The following is an 18,864-nucleotide window of genomic DNA, read 5'->3' as shown; positions in this document are numbered from 1 at the left end:
CCATTAAATTTTAAATTATATTTTTTGTTTTAATTAATTTTAAATTTAAAATTTTACAATTTTATAGAATACATGATTCTGAATATAGCAAGCAAACTATGCATTTAAACTATGCCATCTAAATACCCCACTAGCTGGTGTTCTGGGGAAGGGGAAAGCTTTCCAGGATTATTATATATTTTTTTATGCAGGTTTGAGTATCCCAAATTCTCTGTGCACATCTCCCATTTTACGTTATCCAAAGTAATAGTTTTATCATTAGTTTATGCATACCACACATGCTTCTGCATGGTAACATAATCCCTACATACTGCATTTACTCTAAATACTTGAGATTAGAATTCAACAAGTTAATTATTCTATTTGTTTAATGAACAAAGAAAAATAATTTTGCTTAAAAGTAGAAAGAACTGAAATGTGAAATCAATTTTAAGGAGTTTCACTTTATAAATTAAATAAAATCTTGGGAAACCACAGCCAAACATAAGGCTGCATTCTTATGCAACCACGAAAAATGTCACAATAAATCAGCACCATAAAAAACATTCTTTGCTTTCTAATAAAAATACCAAATTTTAGTGTGGCAATACTCTAATCCATACTCAAATGATTTTAAGGCTATTTGTAAATGCCTCAGCATCTATGAACAGTCATAACCAGTGGCAAGTATGCTTGCTACATAGAAAATTCTAAGCATTTTATTACTATGAAATTCCAGTTTTTCATCTCAAAAACATCAACCTTTAGAACAGATGAACATTTAATAATTAATGCTACAAGTGTATCACTTCTGAGACAGTGACAGGCTGAGATCATTTCTAAAAACATTTGTTTTTAAAAATGATTGTTATCTGATATTGTTATCTGCAAATCAACTTAAAATTACTAATTTTGTTTTTAACTGAATAACATAACTAAAAGAGTAAGCCCATTATTCACAAAAAACTCTAGGGCATTACTAGACAGATTATTTTGATTTTTACTGGAATTAGCAACTTGCTGCTAAATAGCGAATAATAAATTGAGTCCAAATAAATAACCAAGCAGTGCATGGGGGGGAAAAAAAAAAAAAAAAAAAAAAAAAATATGATTAAACAGGTAATGAAAGTTACGTGCAGATATAACCTTTATGTACTGAACTGCATTGACCCAAAACAGAAAATTAAAGGAAAAGATTTTTTTCTTTTCTCTCCCCCTCATTTCTCTCAATGCAAGAGTTGAAATAATTCAAGATAATTTATTGTTGTCACTGCATTAGAATTCTGTTTTGCTTTTTGGGAGATGTTATATTCTCTCCTCAGATAGACAGAATTACATAGAAGTTTTTAATAAAAACAGGAAGGTGACCTCTAATCCTAAAGTTCTGGAGATCTTGTAATGTGACAAATCGCCAGGCTGCGTTGTACGTTTTTTCAATATCAAAGAAAACTGACACCAGTTGCCTGGATTTAATGAAAGCATCATGAATATACATTAAGTCTGGTCTCCTGGAAAGCATTTGTTTCCAAATACCATATAAGGCGAGCATTAACCATTCTTTCCAGGACATTGCGTTAACAGCTTGTCAGAAAAATGGATGATAGTTACTTGGATTTCTAGGATCCTTTCCTGGTTTTGGGAAGGCAAGAATTATTGCCTACCTCCAGGAATCTGGATGTTCTTTTCCAAGAAAGATTCTATTAAATATGACTAAAAGCTGATCCTTAGATTGTGTTGAAGAGAGGTTTATCATTTCACAGTGGATGTTGTATGGCCCACAGCACTGCTTGTGAGAGAAAGAGTGCCACTAATTAATTAAATCTTTCCGTGCAAGAGCTTGTTGTAAGGTTCAAGCCCGTTTGGAAAGAAGTTTAATGAATATTTCTCACTTTTCCCTTTTAGGGCCAAGAACTATGGGGGGGGGGGAAATGATGTTACTGCTAAGATTTTTGCCAAACAGTTCCCCAAGAGTATTTGCAACTGCAGTTGTATCTGCAACTGGGCATCCATTTTTTTCTTTAGGATCACTGAAAGGCATAGTCGATATTTTCCCTTCATTTTCCGAATCTTATCCTGAACTACTTTTGAGCTAGCAGCCTGGGTTATGGAGGAGGTAAAGCAGATCCAAGATTCCCCTTGGCTCTGACATTGAATATAGCATGCTTTTGTACATTTCAAGGATATTCAATTTTTGCTGATGGGATGTCAGCAGAATATCTGCCACATTTTGTTTTGGGATTTTCTTGTGCTATGTATTCTGAATTTCAGCAGGGTTTTTGAAAATGGCTAAAACCGTGTAGGCATTTTCGGAATTGCAACTTCTGCTGTGTTGACAATACCTTCTCTAATGTATGTAACTATATCATTGATGGGCTCTTGACTGACTTTTGTGATGTCAAACTGTCAGATGTCCAAAGGCATTCTAGTTAGCTTGATCAAACTTCCACTGAGATATACTTAATGGCTGACATGATCGTTTTCTGTCAGAAGAGATATCACAGATTGGAATTTTTTTAAACCTCACATGTGAACAAAGGGGGGGGAGCAGATAGAGATCACTGGCAGTAAAAATATGGGTAGGCATATGAAGAAAGGTGTTAGTTTCTATATGTAGGAAAGAGCTGATTATTTTCAAGCGTGTGCTCTATTTTATAGCTCCTCATATTAGTATTTGTACTACGCCATACGGTATTATGTCCATTAAGATCTAATAAGAGAAGAGGAGCAAGCAGTTGTGTAATGAGATCATCAAAGTCTGTCTGGGAGACATTGATCCCAGGTAGCAAATATACTGAACAAATTGTTAAAAGAAACCCTATGAAGAGGCAAATGGCAACTGTCTCTATGGTGGTTCTAGGAGGAATTACTTGGGAAAGGGATATAGTTGGCCACTAGGATGGTAACTCCACCATGAGCAGGTCCATCCCAATTTTGTCTTCATGTATTATACTGATATTATGTAACATAAGGTCTTCATTTGCCTTCAGATATGTCTCCTGCAAACAAAGGCACACTGGATTATGCCTATGGAGAAGGGCCTTGATATCATCAAAATTCTGACAGAATCCATTGAAATACCATTCAATGAATTTCTTCTTCAGAGACATGAAGAAGGTCCCATTCTGATATGACACCATGTGAACACAGTTTTATGGGGGTTACGATGATAGGTATTCCCTCATCAATGTGGCTTTCAGAATTTTCTGTTCATGTTTTTGGATACAAAATTTCAACTAAAACGTCTCCAGAATGCATCTGTTTTCACAGATTTTGGAGATCTGAAAACCATTCTAATCCTTTCTGGATGAAGAAGGATGATACTTTTCTGATTGCCTGCTCTCCAGTGGAATAGAGAATGAAGAAAAGTGGTGTCAGTGATGGTGTCTTCTGGGTCTTTTTTTGCAGAGGTTTTTCTATCAACTGATTGATTAGGTAGTGGCCATTTTGGGGCACCAAAAGAGGACGCATTTAAATTACTCAGAAAAAAAGTAAAATAAAATTTCTGATGTGCACTATTGGGACACTAAGTTCAGTTAGAGCATTATACCCACTTTTCCAATAAGCCTTGACCCTGTCCTAGGACAAAAGGAAAGGAGACCTATTGAAATGCAGTTGATATTAGTAGTAAAAACTGAAGTCAATTGATCCCAGTCAGGTCAGTCTGGGACCTCCCATCATATCAAAGCACAGGCCAAAATGATGAATTAGACCTCTGCCCCCACCCACTCACCAAGGATCTCCCTTTCCAAGTTTCCATGGGTTATGGTGCACATGCCAGATTCCAATGATGTAATCCTGGAACCAAGGTATGGGCACTGGATTCCAGTGATGCTAATTTAGAAGACTGGGAGGTCCCCTCACCATGAACAGGTGCTCATGTCAAGGGTTTTTATCCATGATGTATATGTATAGTAATTTTTTTGGTAGGGATAAGGATATAATTATTATATAAAGCCTTTGTTAGGCCACATCCTGAGTTTTATTATATAGGTTTGGAATCTCCATTTCAGGAAGGATGTGAATCTACTGGACATGACTATTAAATTTAGGACAGGTAGTTGTTCTCTTTTAGCCAAAGCATTATTAACTGTTGAAGAATAAATTAACATCTGAACTTGAAGAACTAGAGAATTTATGTAAATTTAAGAAACATATGGAAAGATACTTGAAGGAAACTAGGTGACTTTTTATTTAAAAAATAAATAAATAATAAAAAAAAAATTAAAGTCTGCCTCGATTTCCTTTATTACTAGTAATGCTAATTACCATATTCACCCATCAGTTTCTCTGTAGTTGTCAACCTGGCAGCATGGTAATTTTGGCAATATGCTTTGGTATTATTTATGCTGGTTTGAGTATTAAGATTGTTGTTTGGTTTTTAGGAGCATTAGCAACTAAGGCCATATTGCTCCGGGATATGCGGTGGTCATTCCCTGACCTTTCCGCATCCTTCATATTTGGTGGCGACGGGCTCGAACCCCGGTCTAATCAAGAAGCGTGTGCTATGCACTGCTGCTCCTTCCCACCTGGCTACGGAGGCGCGAGTATTAAGATCCTGTAGTACAAACAGAAGTACGTGAAACAATAGTTAGTTAGTTGGAAATTTTCACAATGAATTAAATTGAATGTACCCTGGTTCAAAGGTATATTTTTTTATCTGCTATCATTTTCATTAACTGAAGAACTGTTTCACTATTTTTTGCTACCACAAATGCTTCAATTCCACTGATATGATTAATCCATAAAGAAAATTGTTTATCTAAAAAATAAGATTTTAGATGCATTTTTGATGTTTAAATTTTTTAAACATCTAAAATGACAATAAATAACAAGTTTGATGACATTTTAGATGTTTAACTTTCATTTGACTGTTTGTTGTTTAACTGGTGCTGTTTATTCCATTTGTCATTTTGCTAGATTTTTAGATCTGATGATTCTGCAGTATTCTTTCTATTTCTCTGACTTTTACTCAGGTAGCTTGCATCTTGTGAATATTTAAAGAAAATCCATTTTACTGTGTGAATCCAAATGTTCTGCTACTCAATGGATGGGCAGACAAACATCAATGCAGAAAATGCAAGCTTGCTAATGGGCAGTATAATGGAATTCTGTAACCACCTTGTACCACAGTTCATAAGTAATCAGAAGGACCATCAAATAAAAAATGTCACAGAATATTCAAAGCTAAAATGTGTAGAATTTCCTTCATTCCCTTCCACCTTTCTATCAGCATCTACTTCATGTCTTAAAAAAAAATGGGGTTTGAGTGTACTGAAGGGTATTCAAGAAAATAAGGTATATATTAAAGTACATTTTCTAACTGTTTTCAACAATATACAGGGTGTCTCAAAAATACACAGCATAATTTCAGGAATGAGTTCCTCATATGTAGACAATAAAAATATTTTATATCAACGTAGTTCCGGAAACGCTTGGTTTCCGAGTTTTGAAGGTCTGTCTATGACACTTAAATATTCACATCACCTTATAGTAATTGTTCAAAATGTCCACCTTCTGCCTGAATACAGGCCTCACATTGACGTCTCATGGACTCGCGAAGATGATTTTTTTTTTTTTTTTTTTTTGTTAGTTGTTGCCGCATCAGCTTCTGTGGCCATAATGCACCTCCCAAGGTTTTTGCATTTTACTGTGATCCAAGCCCGAGGCAGGATTCAAACCCGCGACCTTTGGGTTGCCAGGCAGGCACATTACCCACCTAGCTAGCCCGGTCGGCCACAAAGACGATGCCAAATTCCTGGCATGTTTTGTATTGTCTCACAACCTGCAAAAAATTCGATTGCGGAGAGTTTCCACATCAGCTACAGGAGTCAAATACACCAATGACTTTAAATGGCCCCACAAGAAGAAATCTAGTGGGTTTAAATCAAGTGGCGTGGAGGCCAGGCATTTGGTCCAATTCTACCTATTCACCAGACCAGGAAACCTTCGATTCAGGTAATTGTGGGCTAGGTGGCTGAAATGTGTGGGAGCGCCATCATGCATGAAGTGTGCTTGTTGATGAATGATCAGTGGCGTGTCATCCAAGAAATCAGGCATGTTGTTTTCCAGAAAGTTTCTGTATGCCTGCCCTGTGAGTTTGTTTGGAAGTACATGGGGCCCAAATAACTTATCACCAAAAACACCTGCCCATATGTTGAGAGTGAACCGCTGTTGGTGATGTGATGAAAGAATTGCATGTGGGTTTTCCTCAGCCCATACATGCTGATTGTGAAAGTTTTGGATTCCCTCTTGTGTGAACTGTGCTTCATCTGTAAATATCGCTAAGGCAGGAAAGTGAGGAATTGTACCACACCAGTGCAAGAACCACTGGCAGAACATTACTTGCACAGAGTAATCTGCTGGTGACAAGGCCTGTACCCGTTGCAGATGGTAAGGATAAAGTTGGTGTTCTCGCAACACTCCAAATAGTTGAACAGCCAACTGCATTGCTATTCTGCGTGTGCTGATTCCAGGAGTGGCATGCACAACATCCAAAATCTCCTCCTCTACTTCAGGATTCATAGATCTTGGTTGTCCTCTATCGGCAGCATGAGGTGTAAAGGTCCCATGTTCACAAAGGCGGCGATGGATACCTTCAAACATTTTCCTGTCTGGACAACTTTGTTCTGGGAACCTTTTGTGGTATAAACGACGAGCCTCCAGAGCATTGCCGTCTACCAAACCATACATAAAGTGCATATCTGCTTGCTCCTGATTTGAGTACATGGTCGGAATGGGAAACCACCAGATTCTGTCAGTACCCTGTGATGAAGGAAATCACATGCAGGATAAGACATTCCAGTTAATAACTCAGGAACCAAGCATTTCTGGAACTATGTTGATATAAAATATTTTTTTGTCTACATATGAGGAACTCATTCCTGAAGTTATGCCATGTATTTTTGAGACACCCTTTATAATTATAATGTAATGCAGATTTTCTCTCTTATTTAAGAACTTATCTAATTCCCCAGAGTTTAAAATGTGTTGAATTGGTAGGTTTCAAAACTGATGAAAAGGGGTGCCAAAACTTATTGGCAAGGCAAAAGAATACCTCAGTGTGGGGCTATCCACACTGAGGTATTCTCAGTACCTCAGAGTACGATGAATGCCTAATCATTATGGCAAAATTCTGGAACAATTATGACAGGCCATTAAGACATTTTCATGGCCACTAAGACATTAAACACCACAGGCCATTCAGACATTAAAATTTTCATTTTAAAAAGGTCTTAAAATGATATCACTTCCACATGATTGGAATGTCCAATAGCTTGTGATAGCTTGGTTTTGGCAGAAACCATTAAAATTTTATATTGAAAACATATGGGGAGGTATCAAAAGGTTTTCCCTCTGATCATGTTCTATGTGTGCCAGGAGGTTGAGATTTGGAACATATATTACTCCTTCTCTACATAATCATTACCAAAAGCAACACACATTTCTCACCTTATGCCATTTTCTGAAGGTCTCACTTTACTCTTTAAACCATGCTTCTGTTGCAGAAATTACCTCTGCATTGCCAAAAAAAAATGCTTTCATGTTAAAAAGATTTCAGCTGTAGGTAGAAAGAGGAAGGAGTTAGAAGATGCAAAGTCAGGGGAATAAGCAGGAATGTGGCAAGATAACAAAGGTAGCAAAAACAGGAACCGATAATGGATTGATATTCATCTTCTGTGATTCCTGACCTCCTGTGAATTTTGATAAATGTATAGGTCAGGGGAAAAACTTTTTGATACCCCTTGTATTTTGCCTTATTACACAATGGGACATGTCCAAATGCTGCAGGTGATTCCATAAAATTTGTATATCACAGGATCAACAATTTCAAAAGTCTATACTTTCTCTGCCATTATATTATTATTATATACCAAAGCCAGTCCAACTATACAATCTTAAAGGTTCTTTACAGCTAATATAAATACTAATATGAATATTCAGCCATCCAGAGTTAAATGTCCATTTATACTCTGGATGGCTGAGGCCAGAAGAGTTTATAACTTCATTGTAACTATTTTATCGCAGCTGACATAACAGCACACTTTGTGAGTGGGAACAATTTGTGACAGTGTACAGGCTCCATTTGCATTGTGTAACTTTGCATCTGCACACATCACACTGGGTCCACTTTAATCCCTTAAAGATTTTATATGCCATATTAAATCCTTTCATGTAAGATAAAATTAAGTACAGGATGTCCACAAACCTCCTTTAACAAAAGTAAAACATTAATGTGTGAATAGGATATACGATACAAACCTGAAACCATTTCAGGTGATACAGAATATCTTCATGTTTTAATTCACAAACTGGAAAATGTGCATGCTGCAGTAATAATATGCATAAATGCAAAATTGTAATCATGGAGAATTTGCCAACATGAGGAGATGCTTGTTTGTTTGTTTGTTTTAGGGTTTTATGGAGCATTAGCATCTAAGGCTATAATGCGCCAAGTCAAGTGAGGAGATGCAGTGTATACTTTGTTTCAATGAAGTGTACTCTGTTATGCACAAATTTTGAGCCTACAGTTCTGCAATGGTACAGAAAATTCATAAAGGGCACCTGTTTATGCAATCATCCTGTGAACAAAAGTTCAGTGAGGGTGCAGTGCAGCAGATTCAATAAAGTTTTATGCAAAGTCCAGGGAAATCCATACGATATGCCAGTTGTGAGCTTAACATGCCACAGTTTAGCACATAATGTGCTATGTTGCATCTGAGGATGAAACCATTCAAGTTGCAGCTTGTACAGAAGTTGTTGATTGATGACAAAAAAGAAGAGGATGAAATTTTGTTGGTAAATAAAAAGTTGAAATTATCCGAAGTGGTTTCAGGTTTGAATCATGTATCTTATTCACATAATGTTTTATGTTTTGTAAAGGTGATTTGTGGACAAATATTTTATATCAATATTTTTTTAAAAATAAATAACATATTAGAGTAATATTTTAATTTCTTTGCAATTATTTAGTGTACATATTGAAATAAGCTCATACACCTTATGAAGGATAGGTACTGTATAGTGCAGACAAGCATATCCCATGGGGGAAAAAAAACGAAGAAAGATGGAAACCGAGTGAAAGGTACATCCATCTATATCTAAGATATAATGTAACTAGAGAAGCACAGTTCTTGCATAACTTGAAAGAGGTCACATTTACAGAAATAAAATTATGATTATACATATTATTAATCCCAGGAAAGTTTTTTGGGACTCTACTCTGATAGAACAATGCATGACACATTTGCTCATCAGCATTTTCATTGATAGCACAATGCAGGCATGGAAAATTGTGATCAGCAGCACCTGACAGTTTTATGAGCATATTGTCTTGTTTTAACTGCAAATTGGAAATAAAAATTTTATTAATTTATCCCAATTTCCTAAACTAGTCGGATGGGCCAGTTTTATTAAGAAAAGTTAAGTTAGCAAATAAAATAAATAAATATTAGTTTATTACTCAGTATTCAAGATACAACATTACCAACCAACTTTGGATGACACACAGGTCAGAGGGGCTTACATGACAAGGTAAGGTTAAAAAAAATTAAATATATATAGAAAAAAATAGCAAATTACTAACAGAAGTAACATAAGCATCACATAACATTCATAGCTGTTGACAACAAAGTACAGATAAACAATTTACATACAAAATACAAAAGAGTTGTAATGAAGCAACAGCAACTCCTTGCTGAGCATTTTGTGTCACTTTTTCTTAATTGCTGCAAGTAACTGCTTCAGTAAGTTGCTGTAGTAATGTGCACTGATGGTGGTACCCTTCAGGTAATCTGTGAGAATAATGCTCATCTCATCTCAAAAAACTGGAAGCAACAATTCACTGCAGATGGATGCACTCTTGCCTTTTTGGGAGTTGGTGATGATGAATGTTTTCTGTTTTGCAAACTGTTTTGTTTCTGGGTCTCAGCCAGCAGTTCTCAATTTCTGAGCCCACACCTCCCTTGACCTGTAAAATTTTCCCAGTATCTCCCTTGAAGTAAAACATCTATAATTGTGAAAATTTCTTATTTTTAATATGTTAATACAATAATTATGAATACATGAAATAATAATCGGGATATTAATTTTATTCCTAAAAAATATTAATGTGATGTTTGTGCTTGCTTTTTATTGCATAATTCATGAAACCTATGCATCATTTTCGAAATAGCAACATGTAATTCTTTTTCAACATTTAATTTTGATCTGTACTTAGATTTAATGACTGCCAATGCTGAAAATCGAACTTCATAACACAGATCAAATAGCAGTAGATATCTAATAGTAAAAAAAATCATTCTTAATACATTTTTAATATTTGCCAGAAATCTTACATAAACTATTACATTGTTCGTGATGCCCTTGGTATTTTATGGTGCCTCCCCAGGGCATCACGACGCACAGTTTGCGAACAGCTGGGTCTAAGCGATGTAGCCATGATCCATTCATAGTCACCAAACGGGGAAAAACAGGTCAGGATCACCATCACACATGGTGATCAATTCAGCAGAACAGGCTTGTCTTTTTGCTTTGTGTGTGAGAGAGAGAGAGAGAGGACTCCTAGGCTGAAGACCTTATTCATAGCCAAATCATTGTGAATTATGCTCTCCACTGAAACATAGCTTACCCAGTCTCAGCAACTATCTGTTTAATCATAATCTGGCAGTCACTGAGGATCAGCTGCTCAATTTACTCAATGAATTCAGCGGCTGTGTGACATGGATGGCTGCTCAATTTACTCAATGAATTCAGCGGCTGTGTGACATGGATGGCTGCTCAATTTACTCAATGAATTCAGCGGCTGTGTGACATGGATGGCTGCCCACTTCTTACGCCATCATGGATGCTCTCTCAGTCACACTTTAATAATTGCCTCCATCAATTTTTACAATGTTATAAGATGGACAGTTATTTCCATACACCATAGACATATCTTCATGGATAGTCTTTGGCTGTTTGCCTTGCAAAAACAGGAATTTGAAAATAATCTATATTCAACTTTATCCATAATAACACTCTGTCACACATTCAGCTTTCAAACAGAAAGAGTTAGAGCAATGAAACTTCTGGTATATATTACTAAAAAACAAGCAATACAGTCAATAAAACATAACATTCATAGAATACACAGAAGGTCAAAGAAAAATGTTTTGATACCCCTTGTATGTGTGTAGATTTATTTGGATTGATTTCTAAACTAATAACATTAAAGTAGATACAGGTTTTATTAAGTGCATCATTTTTTAGGTTTATTAATTGAAGCTATAAAGCTTCAATTAATAACACTAATGATCATTGGAAACAGCCATTTCCAGCACCCTCAAAAACATCCACTTACATGGCAAAATCCATCTGGCAAGGACTCAGCAATCCTGGACTACATTTTGATCAATGCCAGATTTCGCTCATCACTCATGGACGTTCGTGCCATGAGGGGACCTGATTGCGGATCTGATCACTACCTCATCCGGGCTAAAGTGCAGCTCAAATTACGGCATGCAAAAAGATCATCTCGGTCAGCCAAGCTGGGCTGGAGGCAGCTAATGAATGCTGCCAACAAACAGGCATATCAGATCGCCCTATCCAACCGCTTCGAGATGCTGGCTGTGCCCGAGGATATAAATGAAGAAGAAAAGCAGATCTCTGATGCCATCCTGGAATGTGCCAAGCCCCTATGTCCACCTGCCCGACGTCGAACGCAACTATGGATATCAGACGAGTGCCTCGACCTCGTGGACAAATGGAAACAGGCAAAGTTGGTCGACTTTGAACGGTACCGGCAGCTAAACCGAGAAGTCCGACAAAGAATGACAGCAGAAAGAGAAGCATACTGGAACCAAGTGGCAGACGATCTTGAAGTGGCGGCATCCAAAAACGAGTACCACACTCTCTACCGCACCCTCAGATGTCTGAGTGGAAAGACCAAATTGACTAGTGACAACATCAAGAATGCTGATGGGACCTTCGTGCGATCACCATCCGAACGCCTGCAACGGTGGAGTGAATTCTTCAAAGCTTTGTATAATCACGACCCACCTCAGGGACCGCCAGCAACAGCACTCTCGATCGACCCCCCTGAGGTCTCCATGGTCGATGTTGAGCCTACAGTAGAAGAAGTAGTAGTAGTAGTAGTAGTGGCACCTGATGCAAGAAAGCAAGTGTAGGAGCTTATGCAGCATCAGCCAAAAAAAAATCACACCATACCCTCCAATTGCCTGTCCAGTTCCTCCTTAAATTTATTTAACCTATCAACTTCCACAACGACAGATGGAAGTTTGTTCCAGCAATTAACCACCCGCTGGCTAAAGGCAAATTTCCGCACATCTATTCTACATCTATCCTTTCTTAATTTGAACTTATGTCCCCGTAGGTTCGTATTCTGAACAAGTGGGAGGATCCCATCAGAATTCAGCGTGCTCAACCCATTCAAGGCCTTATAGACCTCAATCAGATCACCGCGCAGGTGCCTAGTCTCCAGCCACTGCAATTTGCAGAACTTAAGCCTCTCTTGGTAAGAGGATCCCTTCATTCCCCTCACCAATCGTGTTGCTCTTCTCTGTACACGCTCAAGAAAATCTACATCCTTCCTAAAATGAGGCCTCCAGACCTGTACGCAGTACTCAAGGCGTGGCCTGACCATTGCCTTATACAGAGGGACAATCACCTCCTTTTCCCTGCTAGCAAAATTCCTATATATCATTGACAAAACCCCATGACCTGCCCTAGCAGCCTGTCTACATTGCTCAGAAAACTTCATATCTGACTGCACAATTACTCCCAGGTCTTTTTCATTTTCTACCACCTTAAGTGTAGTACCACACAGTTGGTACGTTTCTCTGGGGTTACTTCTACCCATATGCAGTACTTTGCATTTGTCAAGGTTAAACTTCAGTTGCCACTTCTTAGCCCATCTGCCCAAATTATCTAGATCCTGTTGCAGTAGCACACTGCCATTACTGTCATTAACAACCCTGCCAACCTTCGTGTCATCTGCAAACTTCGACATTAAGCCTGATATACCTTCATCAATATCATTGATAAATATACAAAACAACAGTGGACCCAACACCGAACCCTGTGGGACTCCACTAATAACATTAGTCCACGAAGAGCAGCACCCATTGATTACCACCCTCTGTCTTCTCCCACTTAACCATCCTTTTATCCATTGTAGCAACTTACCCTTAATACCATTCTGCTCCAATTTGTACAGTAGTCTTCCATGCGCAACAGTGTCAAAAGCTTTCCTGAAATCCAAGTATATGATATCAAAATTATTTTTTGCATCCAGTTCCTTTGTGACCACATCATAATAACCAATCAAATTTGTCAGACAAGACTTTCCCTTAACAAACCCATGCTGTGTCTGAATTATTGCTGCAGTCTTGTCTAGATGATCCTGCAATGCATCTTTAACCAGTGACTCCATTATTTTACCCGGAACAGAAGTTAAACTAACTGGTCTGTAATTATTCGTGTCACCCTTCGAACCTCCTTTGTGAATTGGGGATACATTTGCACATCTCCAGTCCGTGGGAACCTCCCCTGAATCCAAAAAGTGAAAGCAGCCATACAATCCCTGAAGAATGGCAGGGCACCAGGAGTGGACCAAGTCACCACAGAAGCGATCAAAGCCGGGGGAGATGTACTGCTTCGCCGACTACACTCACTCCTCAAAACCATCTGGTGCACTGAACAAATTCTGTTAACATGGAGGAAAGCCATTATCGTACCGATCCACAAGAAAGGTGATAACCAGGACTGCAAGAACTACCGTGGCATCAGCCTCCTTTCCATCATCGGAAAGGTCTTTATGAAGATCATCCAGTCAAGACTGCAAAAACATCGCGAGCAAACCAGTCGAGAAGAACAGGCAGGATTTAGACCCGGGCGAGGATGCTGTGATCAAATCTTTGCCATTCGTCAGCTGATGGAGGAGAGGATCCGGTGTGGACAGCAAACCGTCATTGTTTTCATTGACTTTAAGTCTGCTTTCGACTGTGTCCACCGGCCTGCCTTATGGAAACTACTAGAGGTTGAACATGTACCTCGAAAAGTCATCACACTCCTCCAAACTGCATACAACGGTTTAACCAGCCAGGTGCGCATCCAGAATGATTTATCTGAGGAATTTACCATCCAAACTGGAGTCCGCCAAGGGGATGTAGCCTCCCCGTTGCTTTTCAACATCGTGGTCGACGCCATTATGAGGCAAGCATTCAGAAACAGACAGGGCATACAATATGATAAGGATCACTATGTGACTGACCTGATGTTTGCTGATGATAGTGCTATCCTTGCCGGTAACGACGCTGAAGCCACGGACATCCTCTACTACATTGCCCACATTGCCCGGCCATACGGTTTGAAGATCAATGCTGGTAAGACAAAGGCCCTGACAACAGATGGGTCGCAAGCCACCATCTATCTCGAAGGCGTCCAGATCGAGCAAGTGCAGGACTTTAAATACCTTGGGTCGCTGGTCCAGGAGAAGAAAGTTGCATCCACCATGGAAATCCACAGCAGAATTGGACAGGCGGCCACTGCGTTCGCCTCGCTCAAATGGTGTCTGTGGAAGAGGACCAACATTTCCACAAAGACTAAAATCCGACTCTTCCGGACTTTGATCCTGCCCATTCTTCTTTACGGATCGGAAACATGGATTTGTCTCAAGTTAGATTTGAACAAACTTGAGGTATTCCAAATGCGATGCCTGCGGCAGATCTTGGGCATCTCTCTTCGCGACCGCATCACTAATGATACCATCCGCGGCAGATGCCAACAGCAACCAACCATTGCCGACCAAATCCAGAAGCGAAGGCTCAGATGGTTTGGCCACGTATGTAGAATGGGCACGAACAGAATACCATCCACACTCCTTTGGAGACAACGACCCACCCAATGGAGCATCCAACGGACCGCGCCTAGGAAAACGTGGGCCAAGCAAGTGGAAGATGACTTGAAGAGCCGACGTCTCGACCTTAACCAGGCCAGGACTGAAGCCATGGATCGTAAGGTATGGAAGAACATCACAGAGCAAGTCCGAAACCCTGCGGCACCTACAGCAGCATACTGGTTGCGTGGCCAACCGCCTCCCCCAGCTGCCAGCTAAGGACCAAAGAAGAAGAACACTAATGAATCAGAGATAGCCCAGATTTTCAAATCATCTGCAGAACCAGTTTTTGGGATATTATCCTGAATGAGGGGAGAGGGAGAATTGCTGAAAAATGAAGGGCATATAAATTTCTGCCTTAGGGAATCATTAAAATCACTCTGTGCATTATTTGAGAGTCAGAATCATTGATAAGGGTAGTATGATTATGCAATGATTCCTGTATAAAGTGCAAAATATCACCATTAATATTATAGAATTTGGACAGAAGTTTGAACCTGGATGTTTATTTTTATGAACAGAAAGGACTCTACATAATGACTATGACTTAAGAAACTATTTCTTATTTTGACAGTGATTAAAAATATTAGTTAATCCAAGAATATAAAAACTGGACATTTTAATAACTAAATTTAATACAAAATATGAGCTGGTTGTATTTTATAGTGGAGACGTTAAAAAGTTTCTAGCCTCTCATGGAAGGATGTTGGATAGTTGTGGAAACCGATTTATTTTTTAACATAGTCACCCCTTAAGTAGGCTGACATATGTCCCGTTTTCAACAGGATAGTGCTGTTTTTTTGCTACATTCGGCCGTCCCGTTGTTTTAGTAAAAATATCGTTTCTGTCCCATTTTTAAAAATAAAACTTTAAAAAATGCTTAAATATTGGCACAACATAACCTATAATCATGATTATATCATAAGAGGGCTGCCATCATAGATAGAAGTCATTCATGTAACCATAGATACAGGTGCCTGGAAGTATAGCTTCAATGGAGAGAATATTTTCCATAATGTGATTCCTCTTATGTGAATAAGGGGAATTCTTCTTAGGGATCAACAAGGTGTCTTTTGGACACATGTCTTAAACAACAGGCTGTGTCGGTTAGAGAATTTTGAGCCACAGCATCAGAACTGTCTTTCCATGCCATAAATGAGAATCACACTTTCCTGTTCAATGAGGCTAAGGTTTTAAGCATACAACACAATTATACAAAATTACTAATTGCAGACACCTTGGAAATGAGAATACAAAATAACTCAATTAACATACGACATCCATTTCTTATCTTAGATTCATGGCCTTTTACACACATGCATAGTAATCTCCCATAAATATTGTGGGGAATATACACATATCATGCATTAGTATTCCGACCTGTGAACACAACGGAAGTCGAAAAGCTTGGTCTCCTTAAGAAAGGAAAGTTTTGGAAAATATTTCATCATAATTTATTTTCATCGTCGCATTTTTTATGTAGCAGTTTATTACACGATATATTTTATCAGCGTCTATTTTTAAATATCTGACATAATGTCTTCAGTCACTTGAGGTTTCATGGATCTGGGGTTGGGTTGGTGTTTTCGACTATGATCCTGGGAGTCTCAGATCATTCATGTACTAAGAGGATTGAACACATTTAATGATTTTAAAGAATTTATGTATTTTAAATCATTTTAAAATTGGTGCTGGACAGTTAAGTATAGAAGACACCCTATGAAGAAATATCGAGGTAACTCTTTTGTAATTTTCATATAATGAATAGCATTAGCATTAGTAGAGGCATTTGATGCAAGAAAGCAAGCTTATGCAGCATCAGCCAAAAAAAAAAAAAAAAAAAACCACTTCCACTTCACCCCTCTGTTCGTTCAAAATACCTGTCCAGCTGAGCCTTAAACTTATTTAGGCTATCAACCTCCACCACAAGGGATGGAAGTCTGTTCCACCAACCAACCACCCGCTGGCTAAAGGCAAATTTCCGCACGTCTATCCTACATCTGTCTTTCCTCAATTTGAATTTATGCCCTCTCAGGTGATTATTCTGAGATAGAGGAAGAATCCCATCAGCAATTGAGCATGCTTAATCCATTCAAGGCTTTATACACCTCTATCAGATCACCTCGCTGGTGCCTAGTCTCCAGACACTGTAATTTGCAAAACTTAAGCCTTTCTTCGTAAGAGCACCCCTTTGTTCCATTCACTAATCTTGTTGCCCTTCTCTGTACTCGTTCCAGTAGCTCTACATCCTTCTTGAAATGAGGACTCCAGACCTGTATACAGTACTCTAGGTGTGGCCTGACCATCGCCTTATACAATGGAATAATCACCTCCTTATCCCTGCTGGAAAAATTCCTGTATATCATTGACAATACTCCATGAGCTACTCTTGCAGCCCGTCTGCACTGCTCAGAGAACTTCATATCTGCCTGCACAACCACCCCCAAGTCCCTTTCATTCTCTACCACTGTCAGTGTTGTACCACAGAGTTGATACGTTGCTCTGGGGTTGCTGTTTCCCATGTGTAGTACTTTACATTTGTCAATGTTAAACTTCATTTGCCACCTCTCAGCCCATCTGCTCAACCTTTCCAGATCCTGTTGCAGCAGCATAGTGTCAGTAGTGTCCTTGACAACCCTGCCAACCTTTGTATCGTCTGAAAATTTGGACATTAATCCCGATATACCATCATCAATATCATTTATAAATACAGAAAACAATAATGGACCCAACACTGAGCCCTGAGGGACTCCACTAATAACATCAGTCCACAATGAGCAGTGTCCATTGATTACCACTCTCTGTCTTCTCCCCCTCAACCACCCCTTTATCCATAGCAGCAATTTGCCTCCAATGTCACACTGCTCCAATTTGTGTAGCAGTCTTCCATGTGCAACAGTATCAAAAGCCTTTCTAAGATCCAAGTATATAATATCAAAGTTATTCCCTGCATCCAGTTCTTTTGTGACTGCATCATAGTATCCAATCAAGTTGGTCAGGCAAGACTTCCCCTTAACAAAACCATGCTGTGTCTGAGCTATATCTGAAGTCTTGTCTAGATGATCCTGCAGTGCTTCTTTAACCAGTGCCTCCATTAATTTTCCTGGAACAGAAGTTAAGCTCACAGGTCTATAATTACTTGTGTCAGCCTTTGATCCTCCTTTGTGAATTGGGGTCACATTTGCACATTTCCAGTCTATGGGTACCTCCCCTGAGTCCAAGGAAGCTCTCATAATTATGGCTAAGGGTTTGCTTACTTCCTTTGCTGCCTCCTTTAATATAACTGGATAGATCCCATCCACCCCGGGTGCCTTTCTTGTGTTTATCTTCAACAGTTTCTCCTCCACTTTACTCCCAGTTATTTCAAGATTCTGAAACTTACTGCTAGAGTTGAATACACCTCTGGCATTCCCCTCGCTGAATAACTCCTCATGTGTGAATGTCAATGCAAAATATTCATTTAGTTTGTTAGCTACCTGAGCAGGATCATCAACACTTGACCCATCAATATCAAGTGGACCAATCTGATTCATCCCTTTCCTTCTAGAGTTTACATAAGTAAAGAACTCTTTGCTGTTTTTCTTTGCATCCCTTGCCAAGGATTTCTCGTAATCTGCCTTCGCCTGCCTAACCTCCTTTGTAACTTTGTTGCATATCAACTTGTATCTATCATAGGCTTCTGTGTCATGTGTTAATTTGTAAGTATCCCATGCATTTTTCTTCTCTGCCATATGCCTCATTAGTTCATCTGACATCCATTTTGGCCTAAACCTTGAACAATATTTCTTAGTTGGTATGTAAAGCCTAGTAGCTTCCAAGATAAGTTCTTTGAATGCTTCCCATTTTGAATTTGCTGTTGGTAACATCATCAGTTGGTCCCACTGTATAGAATTTAAATACTGTCTCAGTCCATCGTAGTCGCCTTTACGGAAGCAATAACCGTTCCCTTTACCCCTAATGGTAGTTACCTCTTTGAGTAAATCCCACTTCAG

General features: G+C 38.8%; 1 protein-coding gene across 3 annotated transcripts in view; it reads right to left on the bottom strand.

The window, feature by feature from the left end:
• The window catches only part of Asap (ArfGAP domain of ASAP), a 673,774-nt gene that overhangs the window by 111,627 nt on the left and 543,283 nt on the right, over positions 1–18,864 (bottom strand). The window lies entirely within an intron of this gene.

Source organism: Mastigoproctus giganteus, chromosome 6 (assembly GCF_048544385.1).
Source record: "Mastigoproctus giganteus isolate SK-2022 chromosome 6, ASM4854438v1, whole genome shotgun sequence".
NCBI classification, from domain to species: Eukaryota; Metazoa; Arthropoda; class Arachnida; order Uropygi; family Thelyphonidae; genus Mastigoproctus; species Mastigoproctus giganteus.
The sequence above is the reverse complement of the archived record's forward strand: the minus strand, read 5'-3'. Positions and strand labels throughout refer to the sequence as shown.